Raw genomic sequence first — 21,824 nt, 5'->3', positions numbered from 1 at the left:
TGCACTTTAGTCAAAAATAGAAAACATTGTTCATGAAAAAGTGCTTCAGAACAAGGAGAAAAAGAACTTTGAAGAGGGAAGTTCTTAAAAACGAGGTTGAGAAGATATCTAAAAATGGAACAGTTGGCAGTCGAGAGTTGGATATTCCTCCAACTCTCCACATTTGTTGAAATGTTTCAATATATGCAAAGTATACACAAAAAATATAAACAATATATAATAAAAACAATTATATTCAAACACAGGAGAAAAGTCAAGCAGCAGCAGGTAGGAGAAAAGAAATGCACGTCTAAATGAGACGGCGGCCAAAAGGTAAACTGCATAGAACTGAATGCGCATAGACTTGGTGGGCGGTGCTTCCTCCCTTACCATTGGTAGCTATTACCATAACGACCTTGCAAAAGTTTAACGGCCGGTTTTCCAGCTCGCTGAAAGTTAATCCCATGTGTAAAGACCAAGGGTTTGTATTTGTGTAGGAACAACAGTCATTTCAAATTTCAGTAGAGTAGCTTCTGCAACCTGTCACTGCATTTTATATGTCTGTATACCCCCTCAGGCAACCCATATTCTGAATACACTGCTGAAAGTACATCAGTGAATATTTATAAGTATATCTCAAGACAAGCCTCAAGCATCTGGAGGAAATGTAAATCTGATGTGTCCTTCATGTCAACGAGTCTAGAAAAAATAAAAACAAAAGACATACCAGCATCTTCATCTGATGGAGGGTAACTCCCTCAAAATGTGGCTTTTCAACCTTCCCCATTCTGGAGGTCTTAGAAGCCATAGGAACTGAATTGTTTGCCTCAAAGAAGAAGCTGGAGCATACAAAATTCAGACATACTTAAAGCACAAGATACTAAGCCCTTAATCTTTTAGGGCAATTATAACAGACTGCTTGAAGGAAGAGAAAAAACTATAAAGACTACATGAGTATGCAAGCTTCAATGAAGTGAAACAAGAATAAAATAAAAAACACATGAAATACACAAAGCAAGTCACGCAACAGCATTTTGCTAAGCAAAACATTAATGAACTGCTAACCTATCCAAGCTAATTTTCAGATTCATCCCTAAATTGGTATAAAATACAAGTAATTCCTAAACAACAAAGAACCGATAAACAAAATGACTATTCAAACAAAAAATAAGATTTACAGTGAGCAGCAGCTGAACAATAAAACAGTACATGTTACACTTATCCAAAGCCCCAAGGACCAGATATAAATAATAGTGACAAAACCATTACAAATGTTTGTCCATTCAAGTAGACATATTTGGAATGATCATTTTCTGCCAGCATGGGGATTTGAGATACAACCAAGCTGGATTCTTCTTCCTTTAGAGCATATCTAAAAAGGGAGGTGACCAACCTACAAGCATTCATAATGTGATGGGTTTTTGATGCCAAAACAAAATGAAATTGCAGAAAAACACTGACACTGTCATTAATAATGGTAAAATTACCACCACAACTACACTACTGTTAATTTAAAATGCATCAGAGAAAAGGTAAAAATTACATTTTTATAATAAAATAAAGTTTTCTGAGCTCAGCCCTGTGTCAGCCGGTGAAATTCCATTCTAACTCGAATTTCTAGGTATAAATATTGCTAAATATACCAGAGAAAAAAGCTTTCAGGAATGCTGGAGTTACTACCCCTAGATCGGCGTCTTCTAATGAAGACGCATTCGGTATAACCAGGTGAGTGAAAGAATCACAACCACAGAGCCACACTCGATAGACATCCCCATGTCAAGATCCCTGGGAAGAGCGAGGGGCCGTACCAGCGCCCACGCTCACCCGCCCGCCAAGCGGCAACTCCAGCGCCATCTGAACTTATTCCATTTCTAGCACTCGTTTTGATCGCTGTTTTGTTTGTGGCTTGTGTTTTTTGGGGTGATTTGCCTTTATTTCACCATGTCGTCAAGCACCTTTACTGTTTCCAAGTTAAGTACCATATTCTTGTGGGGTTTTTATGATAAGTTTGGCTGTTTTACACCATATTTAGATATTATACGTGAATCTTGTTGGGACGCTGCGGCGTCCCCTTGTCAGCCATGTCGACCGCGAGGTTCGCTCGTCCAGCTTGTTCTGTTCTGGCTTCTCTTGGTCGGTTACATTATTTATCATTCCCCCCATAGGATTCATCCTGGTGGTCTTGCCTGGGTTGGGTCTTTGGGATATCCTCTAAAGTTAATTTCGTAGAACTTCCCATCATAGGAGTTCTTACATTTAGGGTTCCCGTAGTATTTTCCGCCTAGGTATCTCCCAGGATGTTTTCCTATTAATTATGGTCATTATAGATTTACTATTATGTTTGTGCTTGATGTCATGTTTTATTATATTTAAATCTTATCATTATTACATGAGCGTCAGGTACAGTCCTATCTGTTTACTTCCTGTCGCTTTGTTGGTTTACTCACGTGCCAAGCACAAGCCAATATCAATGTCTAGTGTATATGTTTAGTAATGGTGGTTATTTATTTATTATTTCTGGTTAACATCCTGTCCTAGCCCTGCCTAGTGCAAGGTTAGGCTTTCCTGGTAGCCTATTTGGCCTCCTTCTCTCCCTTGCACCCTGGGGTAGGTTAGGTGAGAGGAGGGGATCAGCAGATGGAGGGAGTTTCTGTTGTTGTTCGGTCCACCGACCGTTGTTTGGGTGGTGGAGTGAGACCCCATTGTCCTCCCCCTTCTTTTCGGAGGGTAGAGGTTTTCCTTGGGTGTGTCTCCTCCACGCTATTTTAGCATTCCCTTACCTTATGGTTCTGGCTGGCCTTCGACACAGGAATTTCTCTCCCTGTTGGTTCTACATCCCTCCCTTTCATTCTCCCCTTCGTATTTTATAGACTGCGTCTATTACAAGGTGTCAGAGTGGGGGTCGTAGGCTACTTCCTTTTCCCTTCCTGTTAGGGCAGGCCTAGAGCTCTCCCTACTTGGGTATCACTTTACCTAGTACGGCTTGGGATTTCAGTTGAGATGGGTACACGTCTTCCCTAGTCTCCTGTTTTCCTCTTCTCTGGTCTAAGCCCTTCCTTACTTAGCTTTTCCCCTTCCCTAGCCTACCCTTAGTCAATTCCTTGTCATCTATCATGGTGTGACATCGCTCCCGATGTTCACCCCGAGTGCTGGGTCCTCCCTGGTGGAGGATTCGCTCCCTCCCAGGGATGGTTCCTGGTGACAACTGTCTTGATTTTATGTTTCGTTTACCAGCTCTCCTCGGATCGAGTGGGTCTTGAACATTTTCAGGTTGCCCTTCCCCCTCCCATCATCCCCGGTCCTCCCTTTGCCTCCCGCATTCGCCTCGGCGTCTGGGTCATTCTAGTCGGAATTGATTGGCGCGTACACCTGCCCATGTGGGTCCAGTTGTGTTTTGCCTCTTCCTTCTTGTGTACTCTAGCGGTAGAGGCTTGGGATCTCCGGTAGTGATGGTACCGGACTTCAGGGGACTCTACCTCATATGTGGCGTTGTTAACTAGTTTCTTTACCACCCTCTATGTGTATACACTTGTTACTGGTCCCCGGTGGCTTAACCCCGCCGTCGGGTTGATATGTTTGCTTTAATCTTATATCAGAGTCTGGTGATCCTTCCCTTGGGTTCCGCTGGTTTCATTACTGGCGGTCCTTGTGGTGAGGGTCCTGTCGATTCAACTCGTTCGTTCCCGGAGTATTCCGGCAGTCGGGAGGTTTTCTGTTTACCATATGTTTGTTGCTGGTCCCCGGCGCTTAACGCCCGTCGGGTTGATATATGAGTGTTGCTGGTCCCCGGCGGCTTAACCCCGCCCGTCGGGTTGATATATATTTGCTTTTCTTTAATATTATATCAGGGTCCGGTGATCCTTCCTTAGGTTCGCCCGTTTTATTTCTGGCGTTCCTTGTGGTAAGGGTCCCGTTGATTCAACTCTCTCGTTCGCGGAGTATTCGGCAGTCGGGAGACTTTTGCTTACCATGTGTTTGCTACTGCTCCCGGCAGCTTAACCCCGCTGTCGGGTTGAGATATTTACTTTAATTTTATATCAGTCGGTGATCCTTCCCCTTAGGTTCCGCCGTTTTATTACTGGCGTTCCTGGTGGTGAGAGTCCGTTGATTCATCTCTCGTTCCGCCAGAAAATTCCGGCAGTCGGAGGCGGTGCTTACCATATGTTTGTTACTGGCTGCTTAACCCCGCCGTCGGGTTGATTTGTTTACTTTAAGTTTCTTTGCTTAGTAGGTCCGTCTCTGACGGGGTTTTTCATTCCACCGGAGTTCTCCGGCAGCATGGTATGAAAATACTTATCCCTACATAGTTTAAGTTTCTTAGAGTGGTAGATTCATGTACTTTTCACACTTACAGACTGTTCGTTGTGAGGAGCCTGGATGTGCCGCCATCCTCCACCAACCCTACGGGCATGTGGTGTGTCGGACTCATGCTGGCTGTGCAGTCCGCCTTGATGACTTGATCGTCTGGCATCCGGACGGCTGTGAGGTTTGCTTTGCATCATATGGATGTATCCAGGACGAGTCGGTAAGCTAATTACTTCCGCTTTACCACATTAGTCACAGTTTATTATTTGGTCACATTTGGCTCTCATATAAACACGGTATTAGCCCTTCTTTGACACTCTGCTCCCTTTCAGGTTGACGAGTCCTTCAAGAAAGAGGCCTTGGGGTCTCTCCGCGCCTGGGTAGCTGGGTTCGGGAGGAATGTCCCGTCGGGGAAACCCTATATCCTCGATGAAAAGCTGAGGGACCTGCTTTATTCCAGCGCCCGGATCACTGCGGCCATACCATCTGATGTGGCTGCACCTATCATCGAGCAGATCCGGTCGTGAACCAGCCCCTGCAAGGGGACCCCCTACATTCGGGGATTCGGAGTCGTCGCTGCGCTCGACCTGGACCTCGAGCTGATGGTCACCAAGCAGGACCAGGGGTAGGTATTGAGGTAAGTGAGGCAGTGGGCGGGCCCTCTTTGATTCCCCTCTTCATCCATCCTGTCGTCTGCTATCTTGAGGACAAGTTCTCCATCTACTGTCCCCAAGTTGAAGTCGTCGTTGAAGGTGAAGGGCTACAAGTCCTTGTCTTCACGAAAAAGCCTCTCCCTTTCCCCGTCGAAGCCAAAGGGTGCTGACCCTTTGCCTTCCGGGAGCAAACTGAGTACCCCGGGCAAAGGAGCGAGTAGATGGGCGACCAAGTCCAGCCCTCCTCGCCAGCCTGCCTTTGACCCGGAGGCGTTTGCGGGGATGTTGTTGCAGAGGTTCTCCATGGAGGTAGACATTAAACTAGATAAGCTTACTGAGAAGCTTCAGGATCATGAGAAGCTGATCGCTGATTTGTCGGCGCTCGGTGGTGCGGGTGCACTATCAGTTCCCGACACCGCTGCCCTCCCTCCTTTTGACGTAAGGAACCCATGGCGGGTTGCTCTTCGTGCTGTCCAGCATGAAGACACCTTGACCATTGAAGGGCTAGGTACCAGGCGTCTAGAAGAACTGGAGTTCTTCCCGGCTGATCTCTTGGCCCCCTACCCAGGTTTCGTTAGGCTGACGGAGGAAGCCTGGGTACGCTCAATTGAGGTCCCTACGGAGACGGTGATTTTCCCTAGGGATCAGGCGCAATCTGTTCTCCTGCGCACTTTTACCGGGTGGCAGGCGGAGGACACGGAGTTGACCCCCTTCAAGGGCAACTTCAATATGTTTTCTCTTGGTGGTAGGCTACCCACTCCCTGCCTGAACAAAGTTGCTATCGCAACCGCTCAGGCTTGCTTGGAAGGCAAACCCTTGCCTCAGCTCCGGGAATTAGACCCTACATCTCTAATCTTCCCCGGGGGTGACGAGTTCTGGAGGAACGCTCCGTCCACATTTACTGTCGGTAAATTGGACGCAGATTGCACGTCAAACCACTTCAGAGAGCAGCTTCCTAAACTATGGAAGCTCTCCTGAAGGCTGAGTTGAAGCACGGTGTCGGGTTGAGCCGGTCTTTGAACTCGCTGTGCCTGTCAGAAGTGACCGTCTCCTTTTCAGAGGAACCATTGTTTCAGATTCTGACTAAATCCCTGTTAGCAGGGTTTCAGTTGGACCTGTTCGACTTCATGGTAGCAAAGATGAACTATTCGTCTTGAGCCTAACAGGCTCATGAGGAGTTCTTTCTGGGGAACCAACCTTTTCCCAGACGATGAAGTCTCCGGTGTCCTGAGCGAAGTAACCAGGGCCAACCAGAGTCTGTGCTCCCGGTGGGGTATCTTGGCTCTTAAGCGGGAGATCTCCGAGTTTAGCGGTTCCCAGAATAGGCCTGGGAAACGTTACAGGAAGCGCAGGAGACCCCAACATCAGGTGGTTGTTCAGGCAGTCCCGCTCTCAACGGTGAGCCAACCATCCACCTCCAAGGCCCAACCCCAACAGTATGTGCTGGTTCAACCAGCTCAATCCCTTGGTGCACCTACGTATGTCTCCTTGCTGGCATACAACCCTACCTATGAGGGCCGTGGGGTTTTTCACGGCCTTAATAGGAGCGCAAGGGGGGGTAGAGGTCGAGCCCCCTTCAGAGGCAGGGCTGAGCCTGTCTTCCGGAGGAAAAGTGGCCACAGTAGAGGAAGCAAACCTGCTTCCTCTCACTGAGACCAATTAGGTGGGTGAACACCTTTACTGGTTCAGAGACCAGTGGTCCTTCAGTCCCTGGACACACAGTATCGTGTCCAAAGGTCTGGGTTGGAACTGGATCAGGGGCCCCCCTCCCATGACCAGATTTTACCATCCTTCCTCCAAAAGCCCTACAGGTCTTGGTGACGGAACTACTCAATAAATGAGCTATAAAGGAAGTGAGGCACCTCAAGTTTCAAGGCAGGCTTTTCACTGTCCCCAAGAAAGTTTCCGGCCAGCAAATAGTGATTCTAGATGACTGAGTTCCTGGGGTCGTTCGACACAATTGAACAAGGAAAAGTCCGTCTGACTCTGGAGTCTCGGTTTCAGTGGCTGGGTCTCAAGTGGGACCTAACCTCGTACAGGTTATCTCTTCCGAACAGGGAGAAGTCCCGCCAAGCGGAAGGAAATCTAATTCTACCAGAAAGTCTCTGAAAGTAACCTTCCGAAATTTTTGGGACTCAAGAGAGTTTCTCGGCCCTCTTAAGTTTGCTTCAGTGACAGACCTGCTCTTAAAAGCGAGATTAAAGACATCAGATTCAGAGACAGAGTCCCTCATCCCCTCAAATCCTGGAGAGTAGGCTCTGCCCGTGGTCCACATCCAGGGTCTCTCGAAGCCTGTTCCACTTCAATTCCCCCTTCCGGCTCTGGTAATCCACTCAGACGCTTCTTTAGCGGCTGGGAGGTTATTCACCAAAACAAAAAGTCTAAGGGATATGGTCTACAATGTTCCAACAGTTTCATATAAACACCTTGGAAGCTGTGGCAGTGTTTCTAATTCTCAAGAAACTCCGCCCGCCGGCCAGTTTCACATCAGGCTGGTGTTGGGCAGCGCAGTGGTGGTTGGTTGCTTCAACAGGGGCAGCTCCAAATCAGGTCGTGTTAACCAGGTGGTGGTAGCTACCTTCTCCCTGGCGAACAAGCACGGCTGGCATTTGTCAGTCACCCACCTATCGGGGGTGCGGAACGTAGTGGCGGTCTCCCTGTCCAGGACTACTCCGTTGGAGGCGTAGTGGTCTCTGGGCGGGGAATCGTTCAATTGAATTTGCCGCCGGGTTCCAGGGCTCCAGGTGGATCTGTTCGCTGCAAAGAACAATTACAAGCTTCCCTGATACGTGGCTCCCAACCCGGACCCCCAGACCTTTGCCTCAGATGCGATGTCCATAGTTTGGAACTGTTGGGAGAAGGTGTACTTGTTTCCCCCAATAAACATGTTGTTGAAAGTACTGCACAAACTCAGGTCATTCAAGGGCCATCTAGCTCTGGTAGCCCCTTATTGGCCAAAGAGCAACTGGTTCCCTCTGCTCCAGGAACTCAAGTTGCGGTGTCATCAGATACCCAAATCCAGTCTGACCCAAGTAGTACAAACAAAGGCTGTGTCTGCTTTCTTAAGAATTCAGAATGCCCGGGCTTTACGGACCTTATAAAGTTTGCTGCAAAAAGGGAGCAAACATTGACCCCGTCAACACTCTGTTTCTAGAATCTGATAAGGGAGATTCTACTCTCAGAAAGTATGATTCAGCAGCAAAAAACTAACATCCCTCTTGAAGGCATCTGAAGCTCAAACTGTGGCTACTAACCTAACGGTTACTTTCTTTAGATCATTGTTTGAAAAATGCCTCGCCCCGGCCACTATTGATGTAGCTAAATCAGCCTTAAAGTAGGTATTTCTGATTAGCTTAGCTTCAGGTGCCAGAATTTCAAAGCTATCGGCTCTCGCTAGAGGTGATGATCATGTTGATTTCCTTAATATCCCATCCGGAGAAGTCCTCCTTTCCCCTGATCATAGGTTCCTAGCTAAAAATGAAGACCCTCAGGACAGGTGGTCCCCTAGAAGGTGGTGTCTCTCCTCAGGACCAATCCTTATGTCCATTATATACCTTAAAGTCTTATCTACAAAGAACTCCACAGTATAAGTCGGGTCCTCTTTTTATCAGGAAAAGGGTGGAACTCTTTCGTTGAGTCCCAAAGGTTCATGATATCCGTGCAGTGGCTACCTTTACTATCTATTTTCATAATATGAATTTTGCTTAACTTACCGAGTATATGGGATAGAAATCACCTCTAGCGTTTAAACCACTATTTAAAATCACTGAAGCCCTGAAATTTTCTACGGTGGCTGTGGGGAGTGTCATCTCCTCACCTTAATTATCCTTATCCTTTTCCTTTCCCCCCCCCCCGCCCGCCTGCCTCATTTATTTCTCTGCCTGCCTTTCTGGTTCAATCATGCCTCACTGCCTTGCTCCTCATAATCGATGTTAGTATTTCCTGGTTATTATCTGTCTTGTTGGTCGGATTTTAATATGCTGTGAGTTTAGATTAAGGTAGAAGTACTGGAGCGGTTTTTATTTTGTTTCATGTACCTCAATTCCTGATTTTGTATATATCTCATTGTTCTTAGATTTAAGTTTGTATTTCATGTTTATACTATTATGTTAAGGGGGTCTTTTATTTCACCCCTAATTACATTGTAATTTTATCATTCCACTTTGTTCTTAGACTTAAGTTTACATATTCATGGTGTCTTTATACAATTGGGTGTGTGTTGTTCCACCCGTACTTACCTGTTATTAAATCTAATTTTCCTTGATGAGATATCGTAATTAAATCTATTTTTTCATAGCATGTGTTTTTGTTCTGATCACCTTTCGTTTTCTGTTGTAGCTTTGCAGTCTTGGCATGATTCTCTGTCACTATTTCACCGGCTGACACGGGGCTGAGCTCAGAAAAGGGATTTTGACAAAGGAAAAATCTATTTCTGAGGGAGGCCCGTGTCACCCGGTGACCCTCCCAAGCAGGTTTGCCCCCTACTTGCTCATGCCAAGCCTGGGGTGGTGCTAGTCTGGAATGAGTTCAGATGGCGCTGGAGTCGCCGCGTGGGGGGGGTGAGCATGGGCGCTGGCACGGCCCCCTCGCTCTTCCCGGGGATCTTGACATGGGGATGTCTATCGAGTGTGGCTCTGTGGTTGTGATTCTTTCACTCACCCTCGGTTATACCGGCGTCTTCATTAGAAGACGCTTCGATCTGGGGTAGTAACTCCAGCATTCCTGAAAGCTTTTTTTTCTCTGGTATATTTAGCAATATTTATACCTAGAAATTCGAGTTAGAATGGAATTTCACCGGGTGACACGGGGCCTCCCTCAGAAATAGATTTTTCCTTCGTCAAAATCCCTTTTATATATACTTACCAAATAATTACATAGCTTAGTTTCTACTTTATGAGGCAGCTCAAAATTTAAAAATTGCAGTAGTTCTCTTTTGTTTTGGGTGTAGGTAGCTTACCACGCCCACTTTCAGGGAAGAATAGGTACAACACAGTTAAAGAGCTCAATTCGTTTATGCCCCATGTCCACAAGAGGGGAGGAGGGACGGCTCCTACCATGTAATTATTTGGTAAGTATAAATAAAATTTTATTATAAAAGTGTCATTTTATATAAGTACCTTACCAAATAATTAAATAGCTGAATCCCACATTGAAAGGAGGTGGGATACATGGACATGTACTACACAAAAACACCCAGAGATGGAGATGAATTTGAAATAGAAAATTAGCTAGCATCGTGAAATGCTTGTTGTAACCTTACCTGGTGAGGGAGCTACATCGGGTAGATACTACCTCTGGTCAGAGCTCCTCTAGATCTGTAGTGGCATGGCAGTAGAGCCAAGAATCGCCTCTAATCTAGTGGGGGCTTTGCAACATAGGAGTACATCGCACGTTGCCAAAATATGATCAGATAAATTTTACCCTACACCACAATAAAATTTAATCCAACCAAACCATAAAAACCAATGACTGGTGGGCACTCACAACACAGTGACCCCCGACTTCCCAAGAAAACACAACAATCCTTACTCAAGGAGAGTGAATAGAGGAAATCGAAGGCATTCCTCCTATCCTTTGTTGCCCAATACCATGCCAGCTGCGAAGAATGGGCCTAATGTACTGCATTTTTCATACACTGTTTCAATATCACGAAGGTAAAACATAGCACAAACTGACTTGCATCTCCAATATGTGAACTGCAAGATCGCGGAGAGAGAGAGATTACATTTGAAGGCCAGCGAGGTGGCAACTGCCCTTATTTCATGGGCCTTAACTTTACATAAAGGCAGGATATCGTCCTGAACTCTTGAGTGTGATTCAGAAATCATGGTCCTTAAAAAGAAAATTAAGGCATTTTTGGATAACGGACGTCCAGGATCCTCAACCGAACACCAGAGATTCTGTGAGGAACCTCTAATTCATTTAGTTTTCTCCAAGTATACCTGCAGTGCTCTTACTGAGCAGAGCACTCTCTCCTGATCTGTCGGGCCCCAGATATCAGTCAAGCTCTTGACTGTAAACAAACGTGGCCAGGGGTTAGAAGGGTCTTCATTCTTTGCCAAGAATCCTAAGGTCTGAGAGCATACTGCACTCCCTTGAGAAAAACCTACCTTCTTATCAAGGGCATGTAATTCACTAACTCTTTCGGCTGTATCTAAGGCCATTAAAAATAAGGTTCCTTGTCAAATCCCTTAGCAAGGACGAGTCCAAGGGTTCAAATGGAGGGCCCAAAAGCTATTTAAGAACTACATCCAAGTTCCACGAGACTTAGGTAGATTTCTCTCGTTTAGACATATTCAACAATTTAATCAAATTACTAATATCTGGATCTGAAGACAGGTCTACTCCGCTATGTTTAAATACAGAATTCAACATCGCCCTGTATCCTTTGAAGGTGGATGTAGCCAATCCTTTCAAAGAACTCAGAAAGAGTAAAAAGTCTGAAATTTGGGCTAAAGACATTTGAGAAGAGGAGATATTATGCTCTTGGCACCAACCTTGAAAGACTGCCCACTTAGCCTCGTAGACTGCAGCAGAAGATCGGCCCCTAAATTTCGCAATTGTTTCTGCAGCCTTTCTTGAAAAACCTTGCACTCTGACAAGCTCCCAGACAGTCTGAAGCCTGTCAGAGCAAGAGTGGATAAGCCTTAATGAAAACGGTGAAAATGAGGCTGTTTGAAGGATTTTTCCTCTGAGGTAATAGTCTTGGGAAATCTACTACAAGGCCAAGAAGATCTGGGAACCATTCTTTGTGTGGCCAAAAAGGAGCTAGTAGGGTTATCTAAGTGTTGTTGTGGGTGATGAATTTCTTCAGCACTTCCCTCACCATGCTGAACAGAGGAAAGGCATAAACATCTCGCTCTGACCAATCCTCAGCATGGCATCTGTCGCCCATGCCTGAGGATCCGGAGTTGGGGAACAAAACAGAGGGAGACGATGGCTTCTTGAAATTGCAAAATGGTCTATCGGCGGCTTTCCCCACCGTTTCCACAGGTCAGTGCACACCTGTGGATTCAGTGTCTACTCCAACAGTAGAACCTGTTTGCTGCAACTTAATTCGTCTGAAAGGATGTTCCCCTTGCCCTGAATGAAGCAGGTCACAACGCTGGTACTGCTGTCTTGCTCCGATAAGAGGACGTCCTTGGCTGCTTTGTAAAGCGAAAAGAGATGTGTCGCCCCCTTGGTTCCTAATGCAGGCTGGTGCGGTCGTGCTGTCCAAATGGACCGCCACTGTCCTGTTGAAGGTTTCTGCTGCGAAGAACTGAAGTGCTACGTGTATTGCCTTCAACTCCTTCACGTTTATATGAAGGTTCCTTTTGGCTGGAGACTATGTTCCGGAAACTTCCATGTCATTGAGTAGAGGCCCCCAACCCAGATCTGATAAATCTAAATACAACGTTAGGTTGGGGCTCAGTGGAAACAGTGACTTTCCTGTTGAGAATCTATCCTCTACCAGCCACCACCAAAGGTCCTCCTTGATTTCGGGAGTGATGGGGAAGACGAGTCTGGGAAGTTCTTCCTGAACCAGCTGGCCCTAAGGATGAACTGCAACACTCTGGTGTGTACTCTCCCCAATGGTACAAATTTCTTAATGGAAGAGTGTTCTCAGGAGGCTCATCCACTCGTTGGCTAAGCAGGACAGGTGAGAGATGAAGTCTCAACCTTTCCTGAGGCAGTTCTGGATTCTTTGCTGGGATGGAAAAACCCAAAAATTCAGAGAATTGATCTTCAGCACCAAATAAAGAATCGATTGAGTGGCAACTAGCTGGGATTTCTTGAAATTGATTAAAAGCCCCAAATCCTGGGCAAGTTGGAGCGTCTTCTGAAGATTCTTCCGTGCACTGGGATCTCGAGGGAGAGCATAGGAGCCAGTTCTCTCAACACAGACATACATTCATTCCCATTAGATGGAGCCACTTCACTAGAGGGGTGAGAACACAGGTAAAAACTTGAGGGTCTGTGAATAGACTGAAGCACAGTGCCCGAAACTGCAAGACCCTGTCCTGGAATACGAACCTCAGATACTTCCTAGAGTTCGGGTATACTGGAACATGGATGTATGCGTCCTGCATGTCACCATCCAGTCTCCCTAATGGATGGCTGACAGGACTGACTGGTTTGTTTCCATTCCGAACTTTGTTGTTTGAACGAAGAAGTTCAGAGCAATGATGTCCAGGACAGGTCTCCATCCTCCCGATGACTTTGGAACGACGAAAAGGCAGTTGTAGAACCCCTCTGTGCTTAGATCTTCGACTACCTCCACAGCTTGCTTCTCAAGTGGGGCTGATCCTTCTCGAGTAGGGCTGAGGCTTCTCGAGTAGGGCTGATACTTCTCTAGACAGGGCCGAAAACCTCTCCGAGCCTATCAAGTAGGCTGTCAAGTTGATGGGTGAGGTTGCTAAGGGAGGTTTCTCCCTGAAAAGGATCGCATAGCCCTCTTTCAACGCTTTTAGAACTCGAGGTTCTATGCTCCTGGCCTTCCATCTGCTCCAAAAATGGAGGAGCCTTGCTCCCACAGGGACACGGAGGACAGGGTTCTTGGAAGGTTTCTTGGAAGGTCATACTGACTGGAGATTGGTCTGTGGCTGGGATTGAAAGTGGCCTCTGCTTCCTCAAAAGGGCTGCTGAGACAGAGGGGAGGCCATCCTAACAGCAGTAGAAGTCGGAGGAGCTCATGCTGGAACACTAGTCCTCTTGGTGGACTGCACAAGCGGGTCTTGAGTTCACCGCTTTTGAAGTTTGGCCGTCACTCATTCCAGGGTTGCTTGAGGGAACAGGATAGTCTTCTCTACCACAGGGAACAGGATAGTCTTCTCTACCGCAGCGAACAGGAGGGACGATTGCTGGGAGGGAGTGACCCCTCTAGTAGTGAATGAGCACCGTAAGTCCTGCTTCTTCAGAACCCGTTGTAAAAATGGTTGCCGACTCATTGGCGCCATCTCTCACTGCTCTGTCGGCGCATGAAAGCACCCCTAACCAATCTGCAGTGAAGGTCTCCTGAAGAATGGCGCAATCTTCGACCTTTTTTGCCAAAGCCCCTACAGTCCAATCGAGGAAACTTAGGACCTCGAAAACCTTGAATAGGTCCTTGATGAGGTGGCCCAACTCCGAAGCAGTGAACAAAATCTTAGCTGAGGAAAATGCCAAACGATGTGTCACATTGATGAGGCTGGAGAAGTCACCTTGAGAGGAGGCAAATACTCCCAAGAAAGGAGCTTCCCCAGTGGAGTACTACATATACTTCTGTCGTATTAACCGAGAAGGGGCCATACAAAACACTGCTTTGCCCACATCACTCTTCTCTGACAACCAGTTGTCAATGCGGGCCAAAGCTTTCCTGGAGGAAGATGAAAGCACCATCTGAGGCAGCCTGGGAGTCCCAGCAGGTTGACACATCACGAAAGCAGAACCCAGAGAAGATGGTGTTGCCGGAGAGAATAAAGACAGGTAAAACATACTAAAAAGAATCTCAAAGTGCCGAATAATTTGTTGTCAGTTGTTCCTCATCCAAGGGTTCCACCTACGAGGAAATAGGCAACATAGGAGGGTCTGGAAGGTCCTGTGACACTGAAGCTGGCTTCTGAAGGAAGCTCAAAATGTTGTCGAACCAACATCGAATAGGCGCCAAAGACAGATCCTCAATAACAGAAATTGCACCTGTTATGCTAGATACTGGCTGTCCTACCTGGGGCACTGAACGCTTGACAGCAGGTGGACGTGCTTCAACAGTAGTGCTCACAGAAATGGGACGCTCGGACACTAGGCGCTCACACACTGAACGATCGGACAGTGGACACTTAATAGATGCGAAGCGTTTTGCGGACAATGGACACTCAGACACTGCGCGCTCATACGATGGGCGCTCAGACACTGGGTGCTCATATACTGGGTGCTCAGACTCCGGGCACTTGGACGATGGGCGCTCATGCACTGGATGCTTGGACACTGGGTGCTCATACAATGGGCGCTCGGACACTGGGCGCTCATACAATGGGTGCTTGGACACTGGGTGCTCATATGATGTGTGCTTAGAGGCTGAATGCTCATACACTGGACGCTCGGACACTGGGCACCCACGCACACAGGACCATCACACACTGGGCGCTTGACAGTGGGTGCTTGGACTTTTGGCACTCAGTGGACACTAAAGGAACATGAGGAGCTTAACTAGGAGACTCCCAAAAAAAAACTGCAAGAGGGGAGTGGACTGTGAGCCCTCTCCATAGCTCACTTACGGAGAGGAGGCGAGTCATCTTCCACTGAGGAGCCAGGCCTTTTCAATGGCCTTGATACACTAGAATAGCGCTGTCTGAGCTTTTTGGTCCCGTTAGAGTCCGAGTCACTTGATGACAAACACGCACATCCAAGTGGACACCTTTCCAGTGGCAGTCCACCAAGTCCTGGGACTTACAGTTGAGGAAGCCATACCCGTAGGCAAACCCTACCGACCTCCCTTGGAGTGCCAGTTTGCTTCCTCCCAGGTGAGTAAGGGGAGTTTAGCAGGGACCTTGATCTAAGAGCATTGGTGGGAAGAGTAGCCATCCCCTCTAATAACACTGCACTTGCACCAACACCAACACTGTTGAATATGTCCATCAGGACTCTAACCGAATTCCCAATCTGGTAAATGGTATTAACCAAAAGATCAAACTTTCAATCCACACATGCTTCTTGGCAATGGCATTGGGGTCAGAAGAATGGGAGTCAGGGATCGGAGTAACTGGAAAAGTCGGAGGACTGGAGATAGGAGAAAAGGCAGTCACAGGTGTTGAAGTTTCAGGTAAATCAGCAACATCTACTTTCGGAGAATTATTCTGACTAGAGGATAATTCTCTAGCTTCAGCCCTAGCAGTTATCCTCAGTCTGTCACGTGCAAGTTTTTCCAAATGAGAATTCAAAATCTTCCACTTCCCTTTATCCCAGTCTTTACATTCGTCACACTTGAGGTCTGGTGAGCAAACTTGCTCTCTACAAGAACAACAAATGGTGTGGCTGTCATATTTAGCCGACATGAGTCTGGTCTCGCAGCCTTTACTGCAGTACCTAACACTAGACAAGCTAGAGTCTGACATAATAGGTCAAAAACAAAGTCAATATAGGGAAAGTCACAATTGGAAAAGACCAGAATAGTAGCTAAGCTAATTAAGATTAGCGCAGTACCAAAAATACAAAATACTGTACTTCACCAAATGAAGAGAAAATCAAACCATCTGGTGAAAAAACGAATCCAAACAGCTGCTCAACAACCAATGTTTAGTCATTGACTGGCAGAAACGAACTGAGCTCTTTAGCAGTGTTGTGCCTATACTTCCCCGAAAGTGGGTGGGGCAAGCTACCTACACCCAAAACAAAACAGCTCTACTGCGATATTTATATTTTGAGCTGTCGCATAAAGTAGAAACTAATAGCTCAGTAATTATTTGGTAAGTTACTTACATAAAAATCAGCAACCAGGGAGCAGTGAAGAGGATGGTGTGCTCTCAATGGTGACTAAATAAAAAAAAGGATACTAATTTCAAACTTTCACAAGGACTGTTGAAGGGCTTGTTCTTACAGGAAAAGAGAAAACTGCAGTGAAGTAAAGTTAAAAAGTGACAAAACCAAAGGGAACATTTGAAAAGTAAATGGCAGAAAGTAATGCTGGTTGAGGATGAAGGTACTTTGCAATGAGCCTTTAGTAACATCTACAATGCAAAGCACACACTTGATGGTAATCCCAACATGGGGTCACCAAAAGTGATAAAGAACACCTAATGATGCTACCACATTCACTAGTTTACTAGAAACTAAGGTAACTTGAATTTAGGAAGCAGTTCAGTACACTAAGACCATACAATAATTAATCTATAAGAGGATGGTTTTTACTACACAAACTCACAGGGTAAGTGGACCAAAGTTTTAGCAGAAATTGAAATGGAAAATGAACCATTCTGTAGTCAACATGTACAGATCAGTCTTAATTACTAACCATAATGACAAGGCCTTGCATAAGATATTTATTTTTCTAAAGACAAGCATCAAATCTGAGAGAGAGAGAGAGAGAGAGAGAGAGAGAGAGAGAGAGAGAGAGAGAGAGAGAGAGAGAGATCATTATCATAATGCAAGCACAATATTTTTTCTGCCTGAGTCTGCAAGAGTTCTTGAAACTTATGGCTAACTATTATTGCAAAGATTATTATTTTTTCTGAAGAAAAAAGAAATCCTCACACATCAGTAATAGCAAACAACAGAGTACAGACTTTTGACTGCCTTTCTAACATGCAAGAGTCCCCACATTCTGAACACTATTCTTCTGATAACACTTTTTCAAAAGCCTAAGTTCAATTGTTATATATATATAAATTTTGCAAAAATTTGCAAGTCAATTCCACACAGAAAATAACAGAACAAAAAAGGCCATTTTCATATAATTGACACAAAATCACATCGTAATTTTTTTTTTATGTTCTTACCTGAGTGGCTTGCAATATCTTTCTTTCAGTGTTGTGAGTAAAGGCCCATAATCCTGTTTGATAAGAAGCTTCTAACTGCTTATACATTGCTGCTTTAATAATGAAGTATCTTGATTTTGTTGTATTGCTTCCTCCTTCAGCACTGTTGTTACTGCCATTACTTGCTTTACTGTTGAAGTTTCCTACAATTTGGAAAACTGATATTGATTGCCTTCCACAAACAAACAAATGATACACTCATGTCAAAAATATAACTTTTAACAACAAAATTCATTCATTTAATACAAACATATTAAATTACTTAAAGTATCAATTTGTTTGTCATCTGCTCCCACACAAAGTTCAGACAAAAATTCTCCCAAAGAATTACTCAGGTAGGTGAGTACAGTGCTTGGTGGACAGATGTTTCTCAACTGCTAATCCAGTAATTCCTAGTGCTGTCACCCGTAGACAGTGAGACTGTGGAGAGGGGGAGGGAATTTTGGTGTAATAAAACTCCACTACTTATGGGGTTCAAATATCAATTTGATGGAAAGAAATCAGGAGGTCAAGGCCCCAAGACTACTAATTGAGAGGTACAGAATCTGCTTGTGATATGAAATAAAGAGATACAGTAAAGTACTCACTCCACTGCCAAGAATCTTTGACTGAGACAGGTCTTTGACAGGTTACATAAGAAGTCCGAAACTGCATGGACTGAGACTGAAATACATGTACCTCTTTTACACCAGGCCCTCAGTGGTTGCTAAGGAAGAGTAAGTAGGTACAAATGTAATTTTCAATAAAATACAGTTTTTCATATACAAAACTATTACTACATTAGCCTGGATCACAGTACAGTAGTGCAGTCTCCAGACACGCCTCCAACTCAGACAAAGAAGAGGTCTGGCTTCCAATTGTTCAAGTATGTATCTGGCTCCCTCAGCACCGCCACTGGTGGAACTGGTCATTATCTACAAACTGTTAACTGGCTGCAAACAGGAGGGGTAGCAAAACAAATGAATTTTGGTAATGGTGAAAAAATTTCCCTTAGGTATTAAGTACTTGTAGAGGTACCATATGTGGCCAGTGACACTTGCTAGAAAGAACTGCATCCAACAGAGGTCTTTGGATTAGCAAGGGGTCATTACTGGACAAGAGCCTTGCTAGTAAGGTCACTGTCTGCACTTTCAATTAACACAATCCTAGAAACACAAAAATGGTGATACTTATCAAGTGAGGAATGGGTGCTAGAACTTGAGACCTATCCCTATGGATCAGAGAAGGATGGCTTAAGAACATTAGGATAAGGAGGATGAGTCTGCAATCAGGCCCATGCTTTTTTTTTTATTAGGCAGTAATACAACTTGGCCAGCAGCTGCTATTGGACCAAGAAGAATATAAATCCACACATTTATGTGTTAGATCCCTCAAATCTGATAAAAATGAAAATGGACCTACACACAGACATATTCAATTATTATTATTAAAACAGTTGTACCAGACCACTGAACTGACTATCAGCTCTCAAAGGGCTGGCCTGAAGGATTTGGATGAAATGACAGGTCTAGGCCACAGGGACCAAATAGGTAATTCGCTATGGTGATGAATGAATGAAAATGAAATTAAAAACTGCACAAAGGCATACGCTCTCATACTGGAACACACTCACACAATAAATACATTCATACTCATGTTTCCATATATACTCACTAAAAAGGTATACAGTATTAAAATTCAGAATAAGTTTAGTAAAATTTTAAAATTTAGTCGTTTTAAAATTCATCAGATGCCTAAGGGTTTTCGTATTTTTATTATTTACTTATTTTTATATTTTATCAATTAAATCACAGCTCCTCATGAACATTAACCCTTAGTGGACGGATTAAGCTTCAGTGTGAAGTAAAACAGGTTTGGGGAGGTGGACGGATTGAGCTTCAGTGTGAAGCAGAATTACGCACACTGTTATGGTAATAATGATTTGAAACAAAGGTGCCAATACTTCTATATGCTATAAATTCACTAATGGCAACTTTTATACAGACATGAGAGTTAGGCCAATATCAGTAATGCTTGTGACTTCAAGGGGGAAAGTACTGCATCTCTCTCTCTCTCATGAGTCTTTTTGTAAATTTGCTTGTAAATATACGAAGGGGTTGCTGTTGTTTTTTGTTTTTGTCTTTTACGATAGTATGTCGGTTGTAAATGTAATTTTACAAAGAAAATTGCAAAGAAACATTAGAAAAAGCATGTAAAAGTAAAAAAAAGTTGCTGAATCTTCCTTCTCGTAAATTTATGTGAATATTTTATGACAAATATGCAAAAATTTGTTACTGCTTTTATTTCTTATCTGTTTTGATATTGTGTGAGCAGTAATAATAATTTTACAAAATACGATAAATTTATTTATTAGAAAAAACATATATAAGTTGGTAAAATTTACAACTGTCTTGTAAATGAGGCCCCACAAGGGGTTGTAAATAGTCATTTTCAACTTCTCGTGGAAGGTAGGGAAAATTTTTTAGAATTTTTTTATTTATACAGTGTGAATGTACGCATCATTCTCTTTCCACTGATGTGATTTTTTTTTTTATTTTGCCGACCTCAAAGTTTCCCCGGTCTGGAGCGCTGCACATTTATAAATTATGTCATCCCTTACGGGTTAAAGTTGGTATTACTGAAAATTTAGAAGACTGACAAAATTTCCTTCATTGATCAACTTCCAAAATTTGATAAATTGCTGCAGGTTATATTTTAGGCATTCACACAATATATGTTTGACTGTTATCAACACTTTGCACTCAGGGCATCTGGGAGGAGGGGCATGTGGACCGTTCATTAAGTGTCCATGTGTCAAAGGAGTATGGCCTATTCGAGGCCACGTCAGAATTACTTGTGTGAGTCTCTCTCTGATATGGTGAACTTCATTTTCCAACACTGGATTTTATGTTTTAATTTATCATTTTCAGGTTCTTCATTCCATATACTTTGCCATTTACTTACAATGATTGTTTTTAAATCTCTTACATAATCACTAATAGAGATCTTTACATTAGCTCCTGTTGTGTGGACCACTTCTTTAGCTGCTTTATCAGCCTCTTCATTTCTTTTAATCCCTAGATGGGCAGGGATCCAACATATTTCAATATTTTTGCCATTATTATACAATTCATGAAGTGAGAACTTAATATGTTGTACAATACTGTATTATTTTTTGGATTGTAGCTCTGGCTGGCTTCTATAGCACTCCAGGAGTTGCTATAAATCAAAATTATTAAATAAGGCTTCTTTAATTATTTTTATGGCTGATGCTATTGCACATCACTGAGGCATTATCAGGTAGAGAAAACTGATACGTTTTGTCTTAGGACACTGCAGCATATCCCACTCCTTATTAAGACTCAGATCTCTTTGTGTATATTGTGTAATGTGGACCTATTTGAATTATATGTCCCACTGCATGTTGTCTATGGTGACCTGGGGCACATAAGTAACTCTTTAATAAATATTTTAAGTGTGTGTAAATTTTCATTTTATTCATTGTCCAAGGAGGAGGTAATTTTACTACTGAAGGAATCTGTATATTTAAATTCAGTGACTCAAACAATCTTCTAGATCTAATTGGGCAAGATGGTAAATGATTTTTAATAAATACATCCCTAATTCAAATAATTTTTTGGTTGGAGAATCACTTGCCTGAATTCTCAGGGCACTCTTCACTGTTACAAACTCTATGGAGAGAGAGAGGTAATTCACCACATTCAACTTGTAAAGATGACTTTGGTGATGACCTAAATGCTCTTGAACATATTCTAAGGTATTCATTGTGAACTGGGTCTAATGTTTTCAGCATTGCTTCAGATGCTGAGCCAGATATTTCACTTCCATAATCAATGATACACTGCATTGTTGCTTTATACAGTACAGTAAGGGTATGTCTATCAGATCCCTAAGCAGCGTTTGATAGTTTTTAAATTAGATTTAATGCTCTTTTGCATTTTGTTTTCATGTATGTTATGTGGGCTTTCCAGTTCAAGTGAGTTTCAAATACTAATCCCAAAAAATTTTGCTGTTTGGCCAATTGGTATAGAATTTCTGATTTTTAAATCTATTTCTTCACCCTCTTTCCACTTTTTATTTTTATAGAACATTACTGCTTCAGTGTTTTGTATGGATACTTTAAAGCCTACAGTTGAGGCCCATTTATCTATTTTTATTATGCTTTAACTAATGATTCATTCTTCATGTTTTATTTGAGATGCTGCATAATATATGGCAAAATCATCCATATACAAGTTACTTTTAATTCCAATAGGTAGATTTTTACTGATATCATTTATTGCTAAAGTAAACAGTGTGCCACTATGGAGACTCCCTTGTGGAACACAATTTTCAAGTAGAAATGTACTTGACAATACAGTAAAGCCCCCGTATTCACGGTCTCACGATTCGCAGA

General features: G+C 43.8%; 1 pseudogene; it reads right to left on the bottom strand.

Annotated features, from left to right (window-relative positions):
* Nucleotides 1–21,824, bottom strand: part of LOC136837153 (3'-5' RNA helicase YTHDC2-like) — a 1,085,270-nt pseudogene that overhangs the window by 69,154 nt on the left and 994,292 nt on the right.

The sequence above is a fragment of the Macrobrachium rosenbergii genome, chromosome 58, assembly GCF_040412425.1.
Source record: "Macrobrachium rosenbergii isolate ZJJX-2024 chromosome 58, ASM4041242v1, whole genome shotgun sequence".
Classification (NCBI taxonomy): domain Eukaryota; kingdom Metazoa; phylum Arthropoda; class Malacostraca; order Decapoda; family Palaemonidae; genus Macrobrachium; species Macrobrachium rosenbergii.
The sequence above is the reverse complement of the archived record's forward strand: the minus strand, read 5'-3'. Positions and strand labels throughout refer to the sequence as shown.